At 32.4% G+C, this 17,577-nt stretch overlaps 1 protein-coding gene across 1 annotated transcript in view; it reads right to left on the bottom strand.

The window, feature by feature from the left end:
* Window positions 1-13,888, bottom strand: part of LOC150080136 (cell adhesion molecule Dscam1-like) — a 1,047,872-nt gene extending 1,033,984 nt beyond the window's left edge. Inside the window, 1 exon segment of the mRNA XM_090381929.1 lies at window positions 13,779-13,888. The gene's annotated coding sequence lies outside the window, so the exon portion shown is untranslated.
* Window positions 13,889-17,577: the final 3,689 nt, after the last annotated feature.

Genomic DNA, 17,577 nt, shown 5'->3' with positions numbered 1-17,577 from the left:
TACATATATCTGAAGTACAGATCCATGAGTGCTTACCAAACAAAATGTCAACGCTTTCATCTATTGTAGAACACGAATTTGGTCACTCTCCTATTCATCATTACTAATGTTATGATCAGAATTTTAAAGAAGCAAGTGAAAAACAATGTAACTTCATTTTGATAGACAGACTTAATTCAGGAGAAAAATTAAAAATATGGAATAAATTTAGACAATAGTAAATCTATAATCCCTGCTCTAAACTATGATTTAGTTTAGAGCAGGCTTTATTGATTATGATTTATAAAGGCTTTATTAATTGCGATATTCTTATGGCTGGAGTTCAGTAAGGCCTCCTAGACTTAAAGCAGTGTTTAATTTCACAACCATCCTTTTTGTTGTTTCCATTATGTGTGATATGAATTGGTCATCACACATTGTTTCAGAGGCTAATTGGATGTTCGGACCATAAGTTCTCTATCTAGGGATAGAGAAAAAACATCACTACATTCACCTTTGGACCATAAGAGACAGGAAAATTTTATGAAACATATCCAGGAAAATATATGTCCTATGGACATAAAGTGAGGTAACTAAAAAGGGTTTTATAATGCTTGGTAAGAAAGGTCTTCAAATAGTAAAGAATAAAAGCTACAGATACAACTGGTAAATTAATCGAGTAAATGACAAAAATAAGGCATAACTTGAAAAGTTATTAAGTGGGGTTGTTAATAAAGGTTCTTAATTAATTTACTATTAAATGGATGAAGATCATCCATTGTGGAATTTATTTGAACCACTAATTGATTATTCATATTTCATCAGTATCTTGAGAGATATGTTAAAGACCTTTAAAATTTTAAATGACAATTTTAATATATTTCAATGATGAAACTTATCACACTACGAAATTTATAGCTGATGTGTCATATGTTGGTATAAAAATATTAATTGAAAATTTAGTCTTTCACATGATTTTTAAAATTCAATTCTATAGATACAAATGTTTTGGTATCCTGACAACTCAAGTATTCAGTTTTAAATAATTTCAAACTACTACATATCCAGTTAAAAACAGTATTTGTCCAAATAGCCTCAAAGATACAATTAAATGCAAGTTTAATGAAATATTTTCTAAAAGGAGAGAATTCACTAAAGCAATTAAACTGCAAGTTTATGGTTACCACGCAATAAAGTATTTGAATTCTGTAGAAATGTTTTAATAGAAATTAAAATAATGATTGAATTTGGTAGAAATTTAGACGAAATAAGATAATTACAAGAGAAAATGATAAGAGATATATGTTTAATTTAGAAAAGTTATCATTATGACTTCCACAGGTTAAATTCTCATTAACCATATAAAATAAATTCTTTCCAAAATATTGTATTAGGAGAAACTGCTAACTTGTCATGGGAGTGTGGTGGTGTTTATTTATCTAACAGGAACAACACGTTTCTGTCAAATATAGAGAAATCACCTTCAGATATTTTTCTTGTTTCAGACAATAGGTTTAAAAATGAAAAAAAAATATGATTTTTGATCATTTGGAATTGTACTATTCGAAGAGTCAAGAACAAGATATATACCCATATGAAGAATATAAATAGACTTTAAAGAAAATTATTATAAAAGATTGTATATAAGTTTTTTTTATCTGTATGAATTAAAAACTTGAAGGAACAATTATTGGTTATTTAAAGTTTAAAACCTTATATCCAATAATCCATTTGATGTGAGTAAATATTAATGTAAAAATTTACATTAATAGTAGATCAATAAAAGTTCTATTTGAAATACATTGGAGATTAATGAATATGTTTCATTTTATATTTTATCCGAGAAAGAAGAGAGGCTATTAGATAAAAAAGGGCATTATTTAATTTAAATAATGTATACATAGTAAATGAAAAATACTCGAAGTTTATCCTTTTGGCCCAACAAGAGTTAGGTGGTATGAAGTATCCAATGACCCTATTTTATCTGAACAATTAGGTACAGTATTTAAGCAACATTAAAACTGGAATATTATTTTGAAAGAAAAAAATTTTTTAGAACTTTTCGTTTTAGACAAGAAATGTATGAAAGGGTTGCTTGGTTTTTAATTTATAACACCAAAAACGTTTCTTCGAAAATTTTATAAAATAACATGCAGATAAACTGAATTGTGTATTTAATTCAGAATATAAAATATTATCTGATAAATTTATAAAACATTTAAAGGAAAAATAAGTATTAAAAAAGTATCCCAGTTTCAAACTTAGTAGTGCTTTTATCCATGAATTTCTTGATATATTAAACATGAAAATTATAATGAAATGTCAAAGATTGTTAGATGTTATAAACGAATTAAAAGATCAAGTAGATGGCTCATATTGGAAGCAGAAAAAAGTATCAATCTTCCAGTGAAAAATTTATTAATGCATCCAAAATGATGATTAACTGGCATTATTGTTTTAAATTATTATTTTAGTGATGAATTCATAGCTGTGAATTATAAAAGATTACAATTATCTATGTTAGCTAAGATTTGTGACAACTGAAACTGACTGAAAATTATATTTATATTAAATAGCTTACCTACTTAACACAAAGCTAAAGATTATTCTAAGTAAAAATAGATGAATTAAGAACCGCTTATAGATATATTATGAATATACAACAATTAAAAAAGACAGACATTCATATTACAGCAGAGGTTTATGATGAATACAGAAATTTATTTCAATTTTATTTATAAAATAATTATAATCAAATTATTAATAATGATTTTAAAACATTAAACTTAAAAGGTAAGGAGAAATGTGTTTATCATGTACTGCAAAATAAAACCGAACATATTTGGATTTATATATATTTTATATAAAATTATAGCTGATGTTCCTTACACATTTCATCCAAATCGGTTAATCCATTTAAAGTTATAAATCTCTGTTGTCACCCTTTTTCGAAATTCTGATGATGCTCCTAACATAAGAGTCGATGCTTCTAACGTAAATGATATTGTTACAGGTCCCAAATCCTGTCACAGAAGCACACATAATCCTCTTCCCTTAGGGATGAAAGTTAGCAACTCTACTTGCCTGAAGAGTATGTTTCCAGCAAACATCATAAAATATTTCAGTGAACTTCAAATTGACCATTACAAAGTAACTGAAAATAAGGCATACAAGAAACAATCCAGGAGAACCTGTATCGCAGTCTTGCTTGAGTCGTACCTAAACCCTTAAGAGGATACCTAGCAATAACGAACCAACTCTCAAGTTCGACTTAATCCGAGGAAGCAGCGACGCTCACTTTGTAAATCTGTACAGTACTATAACCTATCTTCAACTTACCAGAGATCTATATAAAAAACTCCTTTCTACAAACGCATATACCTAATTCTGTTTATATTTTAACTTCATTACATGTATATATTAAATAACAATTGTAAATATTATTGTAAATCAATATTGTAAATTATAAATATCACTGTAACTAAAAAAGTAACATAACTATCATTTTTGTACCTCCAGCTTGCATGTTGTTAGGGGTGAATGTAAATAGCAATATCCCGAATAATAATTTTTTTTATAATTATAATATTTTTACAATAATAAATACTTCAAGTGTTCGTGAACTATACATAAGAGAAAATGTCAGTTTTATCAATGAAAAATTCGTGCATGTACAACAGTCATCACTTATTTTTTAATTTCAATAAGAATTTAATGTAGTAATTTTATTTGATTAAATACCATTATTTTGTTAAAATGTCAAAATCTGGATATAATTGAAAATGGCACGTAGGTATGTACGACCTAAGTAAAAATTAAAATCAGAGTTTTTTTTTTTTTTTTTTTTGGACATTGAGCCAGAATTTATATAAGTTATATATATATATATATATATATATATATATATAAAATTGTGAAATTTAACTAATTATGATAAAAAAAGAAAATTTGTATTTTTCTTTTTCATCATAATTAGTTAAATTTCCTTTTCTTTTTCATCATAATTAGTTACATTACCTTTTCTTTTTCTTTTTATCATAATTAGTTAAGGTTCAAATTTTATTTTACATGGTAGTAGCGAGACGATATGCCAACGCTGCGCTTTTACTGCCCTCTATAACTTAATGTTTTGTATATATTCTGGTTCTGACGTTAGTGACTTTGTCAATGGTATGATTTTGCAGAAAAGTGTGAGAACTAGGTTCTCTTTATTATAATTTTTCACTGCATAAGGGCTAACATTATTCAAATCCATTGCATTTGCGGATCGATCTTTGTATCGGTTCACCTTAATGTTCGAAATGTAGTGATTCTGATTATTATTGGCCTTGTGGTCCTCTGTTGAGATGGGGCATAATGGTCAGTCTATTTTATTTTTTTAATTGTGTTGGTCCAGTGTTCTAGTTAGTTTTTCGTCAAATTAGTTTTTAATCACCATTGTGGGATCAGTTCTAGTTGGATTTGAAACCTTGTCGGATTTGAAATCTAATTGGATTTGAAACCTTGTCGAATGTTGTGCTAGATTAGTATTAGTCCCAAGACTAGTATTAAAATGACAAAAGCATGCAAGGACGAGAATTTAGGATTTTAAGTAATTTTGCATCAGCCCGAAAATAAGAAAATCCCAAATCACTTCGGTTATTCCTAATACCAGAAAGTGCCATCCAATTCCGCCTTGAATAATGGTAAACTCTAGGAAGTGAATTACCTTCCAAGGTGGCCACCTCGGAAAGCAATCTATTCCGATTAAAGTAGTATCAGAATAAATTATCAACAGTGGTACACATGATATCTGCTGATTGAAAACCATGAGCATAATTCATGATTTTCTTACCAAAAACCACCTCTTGTGATTTCTGCCGTCCAGAGAACAAATGGAAGTTTCATTATTTTTTTTTTCACTGTCAGTTTTTCTACAGACCACAGTTTTCAAAAAATTGACATTATATTGCCATAGTGCACCCAATTAGTAAATAATATACGAGGAATTACATTTATGTTAATGAAAGAGCTGCTTTAGAGATTTTAATTGCTAATTTATCATTAATACGAGTTATTAAGTAATATATCATTTCAGATAATGTCGCCTCGTTAATGTGTCAACATCCTGGTTTCTTTTCTATACAAAAATTTGTACCTGAGAAATTTATACTTCATGATATCAAAGACAATGTAATTGATTTCATGTAATTCTCTACAAGAAAATATAACATGCTGTTTTTCTGTTAGAATTGGTGACCAAGATAAATCACGAGTCCCGCATTATGGCTGCCATCCGTGTTTTGAAAATGAGACAATGGATTAACCCAAGACTAAAATCCTGTCCATTTGTTATAGCGGCATGCACAAGGAGACTTCACAAAAAATTACTATTTCTGCATGTAGAATATTTAAGGTGCTAACCTTCTTAGACTAATAGTTAGCACTAAGTTTCTTTGCTTTCTATGCGAATGAAAGATATGGCTAAAGCTGATCACTGGATTAGAAAGACGCGATCAACAAACGGGCTGAAATGAAAAACGCCACCAATGAGCTATTGTTTCTCCAAAGAAACTGCTTCTGCCACAAGTAGGTACCAGGTAGGCTGTTTTCGGTTCTCTGTTTCAAAATTTCTTGAGATAAGTTACGCTTAATTTACATGCTGTTTCTTTACGAACCAAACCAGAAAGCTTCTGCGGGATGATAATTTCACAACTTATATATCTGAGAAAGAAATGAAGACTTCTGGAATTCAAATTCAAGATTGCTGTAAAAAACGTTTTGGGCATTTGTAAATCAAAGGGCTTCGAGAAGGTTATTAACAACATGTTTACTACTTTAAAAGGATCAGTTTGCAATGTGGAGGTGAACGTTCATTTTTCTTACAGCCACCATGAATAATTTCAACACCACCATGGTTCAGTAAGTGAACAGCAGAATGAAAGGTTTCACGAAGATGTCAAGACTATGAAAAAAAGGACACCAAGGTAAATGGAATGATGAAATAATGGCAGACTACTGTTCATATTTGAAAAAAGTATTCAGAAGAATTTCACAACAGCACAAAGTCATCCATGAAATACTACATAAAGAATTGACTTAGTGAAATGACTGTACCTACTTAAATGCCATATGACCTTAATGCTTTGCATTGTAAACCATCTACTGAACGTTCAAAATACGCATATTTTGTTATAGACAGATTTTTTTTTTTTATTTTGGGTAAAAATTGACGTGATAGAGTAAAATAAATGCTCAATATAAGGGAGTTGTAGGACATGATTACAGAATTACATATTTTAAACCAGCGCCTGAAAATGCATAGGTTCATCTGTTTGTATTAAAAGAAGCAAAAATGAATCTTTTAAAATATCAGAAAACGTGTTTACTCTCTGAGATGATTACATTTGTCGGTTCTTGTGTCGCATGGCAGTGAGAACATATTTCCCATAATTCATTCTCCTCGTACATACACAACGTTTTTGCTCTTACTATTCTGACTGCCTTTCTTGAAACCCTCTCTAGATGCATATGTTAAGGAATTCATCTCACTTCACGCTGAGTTAATAATAATAATAAAATAATTCTTAATAAATTTAACAAACACAGTAGTCATATAATAATAATGAATATTAATAACCACAATAATTATAGATATTTGAAGTTGTTTAATGTGAATAATTATCTCATATTTTTATAATCATAACCCAAAACAATTTAATTAATAAATTAATTTATTATTTGTCTTCAAAGATATCAACTACTTATTAAGGTTTACTTACCGAAACAGAAATGATAATAATATACACCATATATTATTTTATGAATTAGAATGTTATGTAAACTGGTACACTATCATCAAAGCAATTAATGCTCAAAAAATTCAAAAACAACGCCAAAAACAATCGATAAGTCATAATCATCACGAAAGATCTCGACAACGCTTTGACGAATGCTCAGAAACTGCTTACACAGGTTTAATTTTTAATCAATACTTCAAAATTTGTAAATAGCCATTTATAATTTTGGCAATTTTTTAAAAGTTAACCGAAAAAAGTAGTTTGCCAATTCATTTGCCAACAATTTTCTTTCACTGTATGTCTGCCTATCTGTCTGTAAGCACATAGCACTCCATATTTGGCAGCATGCCAAAAAAAGGCAGACAAATATTGTCTGAAAGATTGGCTGGTTGCCAAAATTGAAAACTGATGATACAATTCTTACTTATTTTAATAAAATCACGTTAATTCGGCTATAAGAATCTAGCAGAAGGCAGAGTAATGCAAAATTTAAAAAAAGATTGTATTTCAGTGTCATTTATCTTTTTTATTGTCCAAAATCACAAGAGATTCAATGCAGACAAACTATAACTGTCTGCATTGAATTTCTTGGTTTGCAGCTGAATTCTGATGATACTCCATTATGTGAACAAAACTATCATATTTTACAGTAAAAACGACACACTGGTATTATAAATACAAGTATTATAAAGTATATAACTTTATACACGCATAAAATAAGGAAAAAAAGTACATATAAGTGAAACCGGTGGTATTTGATTTCACACAATACCTACCACAGCAAATACATGGGCAATTTTAAAAAAATGACAGTCACTAAACTGGGAAATATTTAATGCTACAATTTTCTCAGTTAAATAATTGGTTTCAAGAGTATTTACAATGGATCGATAATTAGTTAATGACGTCAGTTGTCAAATTAAATTGCAATCGATTGGTAGGAATCAATAGAGAAGGATAAACTATAGTTTAGGTCATTATTACTATTGTGAATTTAGATATATTCATAATATTGTTTTAGATCACAAAACGGTTTCAAAGATGCATTAAAATGTTCTTGAACCATTTGATACACATTAAATGCATTTTTAAAAACTGTCAAATTATACTGCATGTTTGAATAGGTTTTATCGATTCATTATTACTTATGTTGTAAATAAATTGTTTTGAACAGTGTAAATGTTTGAATATACAATCTTAGAATTTAGACAGTTTTCGATATCTTTGTACATTTGCATTTGGTTTTATAATGTTTTAATACTTATGTAGTTTGTGCAACTTGAGAAGCAGAATTTTTCCTTCAGTTACTTCTTTGAATGGCGCAGACCTAACAAAACCCTTCACGTTTGTAGGTGAGAAATATTAGTTCTATACGTAACTGAATTTTGATGAATAATTAGATCTGTCACAGATGACCCATTCGGGGTGATATACAGAGCTCATTTAGGAACAAACCCTTCGAACTCACCTCCTTTAAATTTTCCCATTCAAAGATCGAAAAGAGTTACTTCTGGAAAGATTCGATATTCATCTTAGTGATTTACGATTATGAATCATTGAAGTAGCGATGATGACCTAGCAACAACTAATATTTATGACTAATTCAATGACAGACCAGAGCAAAGCTTAACCCGTAATGAATGGCGTTACTGTGAAGAATAACTTAATCGCTGATATTTCGAGGAAAAAAAGTAGTCCTTCTGTAAGTTAGAGTTACAAGCACGGAATTCTACCAGCTCGAAATCCAATATTATCTGCCTAAAACTACAAAGGCTAAAAAATAATCATCGAAAATCCTAAATAAAATATTGGAAGCAGTCCTATTATGGTATAACCGTGATTAGAATTTCTTTCGGATTTGCTTTTAAAACTCGAAAAAGTGAAACATAAGATGATTAACAGTAAGGTTCTGTTAACATAAGAGGCCCACTTTAATCATTAATGTCTCTATGGTACGTGGTAGATGTGTTGTTCTGCCACGCCTTTGGAAAAGTCTAAGGTTCTATTCCTGTCAAACCTGAGATTTCTGCATTTTTTCCACCCTGAGCTATATGTAATAGCTCAGGGTGGAAAAAAGGGCGGTCAGGCGATTACATATATATTGAACATAATTTACGGTATATACTGACGACTCATGATTTTAGTTTCCTTGGTAATTATCTTGGCCAGTCCAAACCCTTAATTGCTTACACCTAAAGACGTAAGCAAAATTTCAACATAATTAAACAAATCCAATTTCCCTTATATTTAAATTATGAATAAGAAGATAAATAGCTATTGGGAAAGCATAGAATATTTTCAATTCAGATTGTTATGGTAATAAATTTGCCAATTATCTGCAATGAAATCTCTCACTAGTGGTAGAGGATTTATTGAATGAATGAGATTCACTTCATGAGGCTCGTAAAACAGATAGCTTTATCCACATATATTTTGTATCTCTTTGAGTACATGCATGCACGCAAGATGGAATAGATTTCAGAAAAAAATATTTCAAATAAATGATTATTTTTTTATAAAGAAAACATGCCGAAATGAAATTATTAATAAAATTAATATAATCTGTTAAAAATGTTAAAATAAGTATTTTTATTTCACATATTTTCAAATATTTTAATTTTATTTCGTTGGCTTGGCTGTATTTTAAAAGACCAGCTAAGCCAATCTTTTCTAAAATAAGTAACAATAGTACTTAATGTGAATGAAAATAAATTGTCCTAATTTCAATATCCTGGCAAAAGTTCACTTTCTAATACAATTGTTTTCAATATTTACGAATGATATTGATGAAGGTATATCAGGATTAATGTCTAAGTTGCAGATGATACAAAGGTTGGCAGGGTTGTTAATTATAGTAATCAAGTTAAGCTACTGCAAAAAATCTAGAAAAATTAGGCAGATGGGCTGAGAAATCGCAGTTGAAGTTTAACATTGAAAAATTCAAGGTATTGCATATGGGTAGAAGTAATCCCAGATTACTGTGTGATACTACATTCAGCGCAGTAGAAATCGAAAAGACCTGGGGGTATGTGTGCAGTCAGATATGACGTTTTTTGAGCAGTGCAGACAGGCTATCAGGACAGCTAATGGGGTTTTGTCAATAATACGATTATATATAGGAACTTTGCACTTTGCTAGCAGGTATAAGGAGGTGATTACCCTTCGCGCAAGGCCGTGGTTAGGCTGCATCTTGAGTACTGAATACAAGTTTGGAAGCCTCATTTAGGAAGAATGTAAATCTGCTGGAATGGGTGCAGAGAAGGACACTGAGATTGGCGAAAGGAACAAAAGGTTGTTCTTTTACCAAGAAAAGCATCAGTTCTGCAAATTGCAGCGTCTGGAGACTAGACCCGAGAGAAGATCTGATTGATATGTTTAAGAGCTTGAATGGATTGGGTAAGCTCAATGTTGATGGTATTCTTCCTCTTGGCGTGACTATATACATGAGGGGGCATAAATTCAAATTGAGGAATGGTGGTTGCAGGATAGACGTGCGGGAGTTTTCCTACAGTTAGCGCGGTGGTTGATTGGTGGAACAAACTGCCATCTGTTGTTGTTTGAATAAATTAAAGGAAGAACTAGAAAAATTCTTGGACGGGGTTGTATGGGTGAAGTGGGTAGGTTTTTTTTAGCTAATGCTCTATAAGCTTGCTTTCGTTTGTCACTACTAATAGTAATAGTGACACTCACTGTCTCCAATTTTTAATTTATAATTTTGGATATGAAGGATCGATGATCAGTATAGTCCAAAAATTAAACCTAAAACACATAACCAATATGAAATGCTTGTGGTTAATCTTTTTACGACTAAAGTATGCTAGGCATGTTGAAAATGCCTTGTATAAACCATAACATCAGCTATAAAGGCTTGTCAGTCATTTGGTCACCACCTTTTGATTATAAATTAAATGCATAATATGTATTAGCATAAAGTTAAAGTTTAGTGTTGTATTGCTCAAAAAATGAATTTTTTCCCCTGGGTTACCCATTTTCCAAGTGGTGCGAAAAGTGTTGTTTATTCCCTGTTTATAACAACTCGTATGTCTCATGCTTCTTTACATTTTTTTTTTTAATTTGGTAGTTGTTGGCGCATCGGCTTCTGTGGCCATATTGCACCTCCCAAGGTTTTTGCAGTATTTTGATCCAAGCCCGAGGCGGGAATCGAACCCGCGACCTTTGGGTTGCCGGGCAGGTACTTTACCCACTCGGCTAGCCCGGTCGGCTTTCTTTACATTAAACAAATAGAGCAAAAATTTAAAACAGATGTGTATATTAATTTAATTTATGTAACATGAAAAGAATTAATTAGAGGCCAATCCAGAATGCTAAACATGAATAAAACTGAATGAATAAATTAGAGGAAAAAATGGCTTCAGTTTTTCTTATCTTGATTAGAAAATTAAGCATTCATAAAAAGAATCGTTTATCATCAAGTGTCACAGTGCAAGCTACTGTCTGCAACCCTTATAAACCTTGTTACTTCTTTTTTTGTCTATCCAGAGAAAAATAAAAATTGAACCGTTCTGGAGTTTTAATATCGGAATAGAACTTTGGCATCCTTTTCAAGAAAATCCTTGAAGATGAATAATATCATTTCACATATAAATTTAAACCTCCTTAATGCATTTGCCTAAGTGAATTCCCAAGTGAATGTCTACTAGAATTAATCAGAAACACAACTCAGCCACTGTCGCAATAAAAGATCATACTATTTTTTTAAAGATTGGGTACTTCTCTGTTTAATTGATTTCCTTCAATTTTGTTACATAAAAGAGTTGTGAAAAGAATTCAAAGGAAGAAGAAGAAGCATAGATTAATTAAATTTTCTTCTTGATGGATCTTGATCTCATAAAATATATAAAAATTGACACAATAAAGGAAAGCAGCAAAACTAGACATTTTAATATCATATATATATTCCACATAAGTTGAGTATTATTTTAGATCATTAAATAAAACTAATGAAAATATTTTCTTTAAAATCGTTCCGGGTTGTCTTTAAAATATAAGAGGAGAGTGTGAAAAACATTAAAAGGGGAAAGTGGGATATTATCTGTATCAAATGTTTAAAGAAGCAATTGGCTGAGATGCTTAAAAAATAGATTATCATAAGAAAGAAAGATGAAATTGCTATATTTTATAATGGCGTGGTTTATCTCCAGATTATGCTGCCATCTAGTGGGTATATTATCCAAGAAGGTTCACAGTCAGCAGTACATAAAAGTGTGGAATTTCTCTTTTTCTGCTGTTTAACATTTCTTTCTTTCTCACTTCCTTTTTATCCATTCGCTATTTAATAATAACATCGCATTTGGATTCATTGATCAAATTAACAGTTACAATCAGCACTGCTAACTCATATTTTTATAAAATCTTTCGAAATCTTCCATACCCATACAGGAAAATTCTGCTAAATGCAAGTAGCAGAATAACTGTGTGATTGGAAAGCAATAGTCCGTTGAAAGTATCATCAACCCTCATTAGCAAGTTTTGGCAGCATATAAACTGCGGATTATAAAGCAACAAAAATATAAACACGTATATTCGTTATTGATATAATATTTTAATAGATCGATAGTTCTCTAAAACAAATCACAAAGGGCACTTTATAAATCACTATAATTATACACTGCAGAGAAACTCAAGATGGGGAGCGAGAGAGAGAGAGAGAGAGAGAGAGAGAGGTGGAACACGAATTATTTAGAATATGTTCACAGTACACATTTGTGTATAATGCAGTTTTTGAAAAAAAATCCACAATTTATGGTTTATCTAAAGTTATGCTATTTAAATTCCTAATAGCCTTCATTTATTTATTACACCATGCTTTATACTTACCAATCTTCAATTGCGGAGTGTTTTGCACTTTTTTTGGGGGGAAAAACCGTCTATAACAAGAACATTACACAGCAACACAGAAAGCAGGAAAATCAATAACTTTACTGTACATTTGTGTGGCATCTCAAACATGACTCGAAGTATGGACACAATGGAACTGACAAAAGTAACAGAGGAGATGGAAAAACACGCATTGTGTCAAGTACGGCATTTCGAAACTAGAAAGACCCTAACTTTTAAACAGTGAATTTTACATATAGACATGCATAGTATTAACAAATTGAAGAGATTTTCCATAAGTTATCTTTTTTTTTATTTCAAACAGCGAAAGATGTGAATTTGGTAGTTCGCCAACTTCGTTAATAGCAAAGTTACAACTTGATTTAACTAGATTTTTGGTTTATATCCATAATTTGCATATTCTTCTTCCTTTCCCTTCTATTATTTTCATTTCATCATTCTTCGTTATTTTTTCATGATCTCTGTCTCATTCTCTTTTTTCCAGTAATTCCAGTGAAAGCTGTTCTCTTTATTCTTATTTTCGAAAGGTATTATCTCCTTTTCTCAGTTTGCTCTCGCCCTCTCTTGCATCCTTTCTAGTAGGATTTATTTCATACTCGAATATTCTCAGAAGTGGAAGATCGTATTTTGATTACTCATGTACATGAAATTTCACTTTGAAGGAAAACTGTGGCAGATTTACGTTAACTCGGCAGACTCACGATAAAGGATGTCCTCCAAATTCGAATACACTCGTATGAGATAAAGATTGGAATTTTTAGATTAATGTGTGAACCCAAATTTAAAATGTATAAATTTACATTTTAGAAATTACAAGAAAGCACATCATTAGAGAGCTAATCATCTATTAAAGATCTCTAATTAAGTAACTAAATGTTTATATATTACATGACTTTAGCGTACATTCAATTGCTACTTGGGCAAACTCTATTGGTAAATGCTTCCCCCCCATTTCCCCCCTCACTTCATTGACGCATTCTTCTCATGTATTCTCTATGGCCATTAGGCTTAAAGAACCGGCATTCACCAGATGAATTGACATTTACGAGTTCGCACTACTACGAGCGTATCTGTATGAAGATATTATTTTAAGTAGGGTTATTGCACTACTAGATAGTGATGATGTTGCTATATTTAGAGTAGAAAATGCTGAATACTTACCCCTTATGGGGACTCCTTGCCGCTCCAGCCTGCCGGGTGTAGTCCTGTGAACAGCGGCAGCCCAGAGAGAAGGAAGCGGCTGCGCCTTCGCGTAGTCCCCGTCCTCTGCGTGACCTAGTGCACCGTCCACACCCAGCACATCATGGAAGAGCTCCTGGGCCGAGCATGCGTACAGCAACTCGATACTTGCAGCACAGATGAAGCGAATGGCAGGAGCTTGTGCAATTTCTCTTGCGTAGCGTACTACGTTCAGCAATTTGCCTTGCGCAGATCAGAAAATCGAATCTACTACTACTACTCCTCTCTTTCTTCTCTCTCTCTCTCTCTCTCTCTCTCTCTCTCTCTCTCTCTCTCTCTCTCGCTCTCTCTCTCTCTCTCGTTCAGGATTTGGGAAGGTGATCGCCAATGTTCTTTCCTTTCATTAAAACCCCTCTACCGATAATTTAGCTACCTGTTTAAGTGTAGTGTCTCGCTTACTTTTAGAAGCGACCATTTGTTTTTCTTCCCTCTCTTTCCCCTTCCTTTCCTCTCCCACCTTCCCCTAGCTCGAGGGCTTTGCCCTTTGGTCTTTCCACTACTAACACGTGCAGGGGCCTTGCGGCCGTTTTTTGTCAATGTCCTTCAGAAAACCTGGAGTCTTCACATCCCTGACTCCTGCTGTCATGCCCTCCAGCCAAGCCTGCCTTGCTGCTGCTGCAGTGCGCCTTTGTCGTGTGTTGTTCGTTCTCTCTCTCCCAAGAGAGGATATGCTTTGCGGAGAGCCCCTGATGTGGGCTGTGCCCGGGTCTCAAGCAGTGATGCTTATTGGAGAAATGGGAACGTTCCCATCTTGGACTATGGGGAGGATATATGCTGGTCGAAACTGTCGAAAAAGGATGACATAAAAGGCTTATACGTGTTTGAATGAAGAGTACAAAATATGGAGGTGATAGTATACGTTATTTGAAAGGACGGATACAAAAGAGAGATTTTTTTTTCCGGATCCTGTACTTAAAAACTTACGACATATATATATATATAATGCTATGTTCCTTTTTAAATCTAATTCTTTGGAGGTGAATTAAGATAAAACGTGTGAGAAGCGCGTGTAGAGTACAATGAACTTAATGTCACAAAACAGGTGGATGAATAATGAAAGTGCCACAAATAAATGGATTCGCCAAAATTAGCGAGTGCAAGAAAATAATAGCATGTGACCACATGCAGATAATTACACTTCATTTCATTGCTTGTATTATTCAAAAGGTGTTCGCAAAATGTTGGTTGTCGAAAAAAAAAAAAAAAAAACATCAAATGAGGAAAGATCGATCAGCGTAATACTTCGATCTATCGTGGAGAAAACCGATTTAAAGAGGACACGAATTTCATGCCAGCAAATAATTATTCCAGCTTCGTCCATCGCAAGGTATAGGATGCCCCTCTTAATTTCTGCTACGTACGGACCTACGTACTGCTATCTTCTTTCGATTGATTACGGATTCATTGTGGAAATTTCTTCTGAAAAGACGTAAATGTCAGCGGTACGTTGGCTTCTCTGTGTCTTCACTACCGCAGCCTGGTAGTGTTAAACGGAAGCGTGTATGTTGCCGTATTAGCTGAAATTTGGTTCTCAGCATGATTACCCAAGTGTCTAATTTACTTTGATTAATTGTGAGACAAAATCAAAACTATATTAGTTTCAATTTTAATTCTCTCACTGGCAGAAGGAGTTACCTTGCGATGAACATAATCTACAGTTCCTTGACATTCTGTTAAAGTTACCGCAAGCTCAGTAACCCCTGTAAATGGTGTTCTACCGCAATACGTCAGGTATTGCGTGTAGGCTAGCGTACATTTACTCTATCATTATACATTTGAAGGCAATGCGGAATGAAAAGAATTATCTCGTGTGGTATTTCTAGCCAAATAACCAGACATTAATTAAATAAATGTGCACATGTCTATATACTGAACAATGCATTAGTGGATATAATTACTTGTTCTTCCACTTATTTTTCCTTGTAAATGAAATACTGTTGCAATATTTATTCCGTTGGCTTTTCCACTCGCTACATTTTTGTTATTCATTGGTACAACCTTGTATTTCATACATTAATTTGTTTGTTTTTTTTCAAAAACTTTAAAAAAAAAGGACAATGAGGCGCTCACGCCACTGTTGGCTCGTACAAAACAAAGAAGCATGCGTACCTTGTATACATCTGGTGGAACACAATTCACAGGGATTGCTGTTCTAGTAACGTTTAACTCGTACCTTATCATATTACATTAATTCAACGTAGGCGCATTTTCTCATTAACAAGACTGTTTTCAATATCGTATATTCTTCCCAATGTGGGCGTCTTTTCTCATCTACAAGGCTGTTTTCATGCACGTTCTTCCTAAAGAATATGAACAACATGAATATGAAGATGCCATTTTTTGCTGCTTACATAAAGAATAAAAAAGCATAGTTCATCAAGGTCAGCTTTGACTACGTATGCGTGTTCATCTTGAAGATAAACGGAAATACTTAAATATATCTTGTCCGTCTATAAAATTCATATTCTACAACATTAATGTTACTTTTTAGATATTAATTGGATGTTTTAAGATGCAAGGAGAAATGGATGCCTGTGTGTCGAAACCAATAGCAAATCATGCGATTAGCACGTGATTTGCTATTTGTTTTTCCAGTCTTTGTAGGTTCAATTGTAGTGAAGGAACGGCATAATAGTCATACTGTGGCAGAGATGCTAATTCCAATGGCGCCCACAACTAAGCCCTTTTAGAAGTCCATTCAGACTCTTTTTCACGTCTGCTAAATGGAAAACAAGAAAAAAGTTTCTTTTTATTAAACTTACAGTTTTAAAGCAAGTGAAATTAAATTTAGAACACAACTATTTCCATCATTTTTTATTAAAAGGATATAACGTATAATACGATGCTTTTCTAACTTTTATGTCATCAACATACTGTGCAAATGTCAAAAATAACTTGACAACCCACCCACCAGAATATTTTAATTATTCACTACCTCCTCCATTTTTGTTCCTTATCTTTAATTTGATAATAAAAGCAGAGATATGCTTCTTCTTAATTTGAGCACCCATTCAATAAAAAGAAACTGCCTTCAAATGAAATATATTCGTGCCATCTGAGAACCTTGAATCATGGTTTAATTTTATCTGTCCCTTTGAACAGAATACTAAAAAGTCTCCGTCATCTTGGCGACAATATTTCTCCTCCCCTTTTCTAACTTCTCAATAATTAACCCCAAATAGTTAAAGCAGTCATTAATCATGACATAAATCATGAATCTTGACAGTGAATCATAAATAATGTGCCACTGCAACTGTCATGATTTCTATTTTTATGTTAAAATTTGTTAGCTTTTTCATCTGTGAACCTGTCTGTTATTTTTAACAAATCTCTGGAACAGATTTCTGAATACTGGAATGAATTTCTTTGCATTTTCCTCTAATTTTACACACCCTTCCATCACGTCCTCTCTATTAAAATTTCCTCACAAAATTCTTATTCACGGCTAAAACTCCCAAATTTTGTCTTTCAATTCTGCCCAGGTTCACTACAGTTAAAAAGGCGTCTTCACAATTTCCAACTGATTTTCTACTACTTTTCTTGCTACTCAAGCAATTAATAGTAATGCTCTATTTGTAACCACTAGCCATCAAAAAGTTGATTACAGTGTATCAAGCATACCTCTAAGTAAACTAAAATAACAACTTTGTGTTTTTGTTACTTGTAATAAAATAAAATAAAAATAAACTTCTCCGTTTTGGAAGGAAAACGTGTCACACAC

This window comes from Mastigoproctus giganteus, chromosome 9 (genome assembly GCF_048544385.1).
Source record: "Mastigoproctus giganteus isolate SK-2022 chromosome 9, ASM4854438v1, whole genome shotgun sequence".
NCBI lineage: Eukaryota > Metazoa > Arthropoda > Arachnida > Uropygi > Thelyphonidae > Mastigoproctus > Mastigoproctus giganteus.
This window is presented reverse-complemented; position numbering and strand designations above follow the sequence as displayed.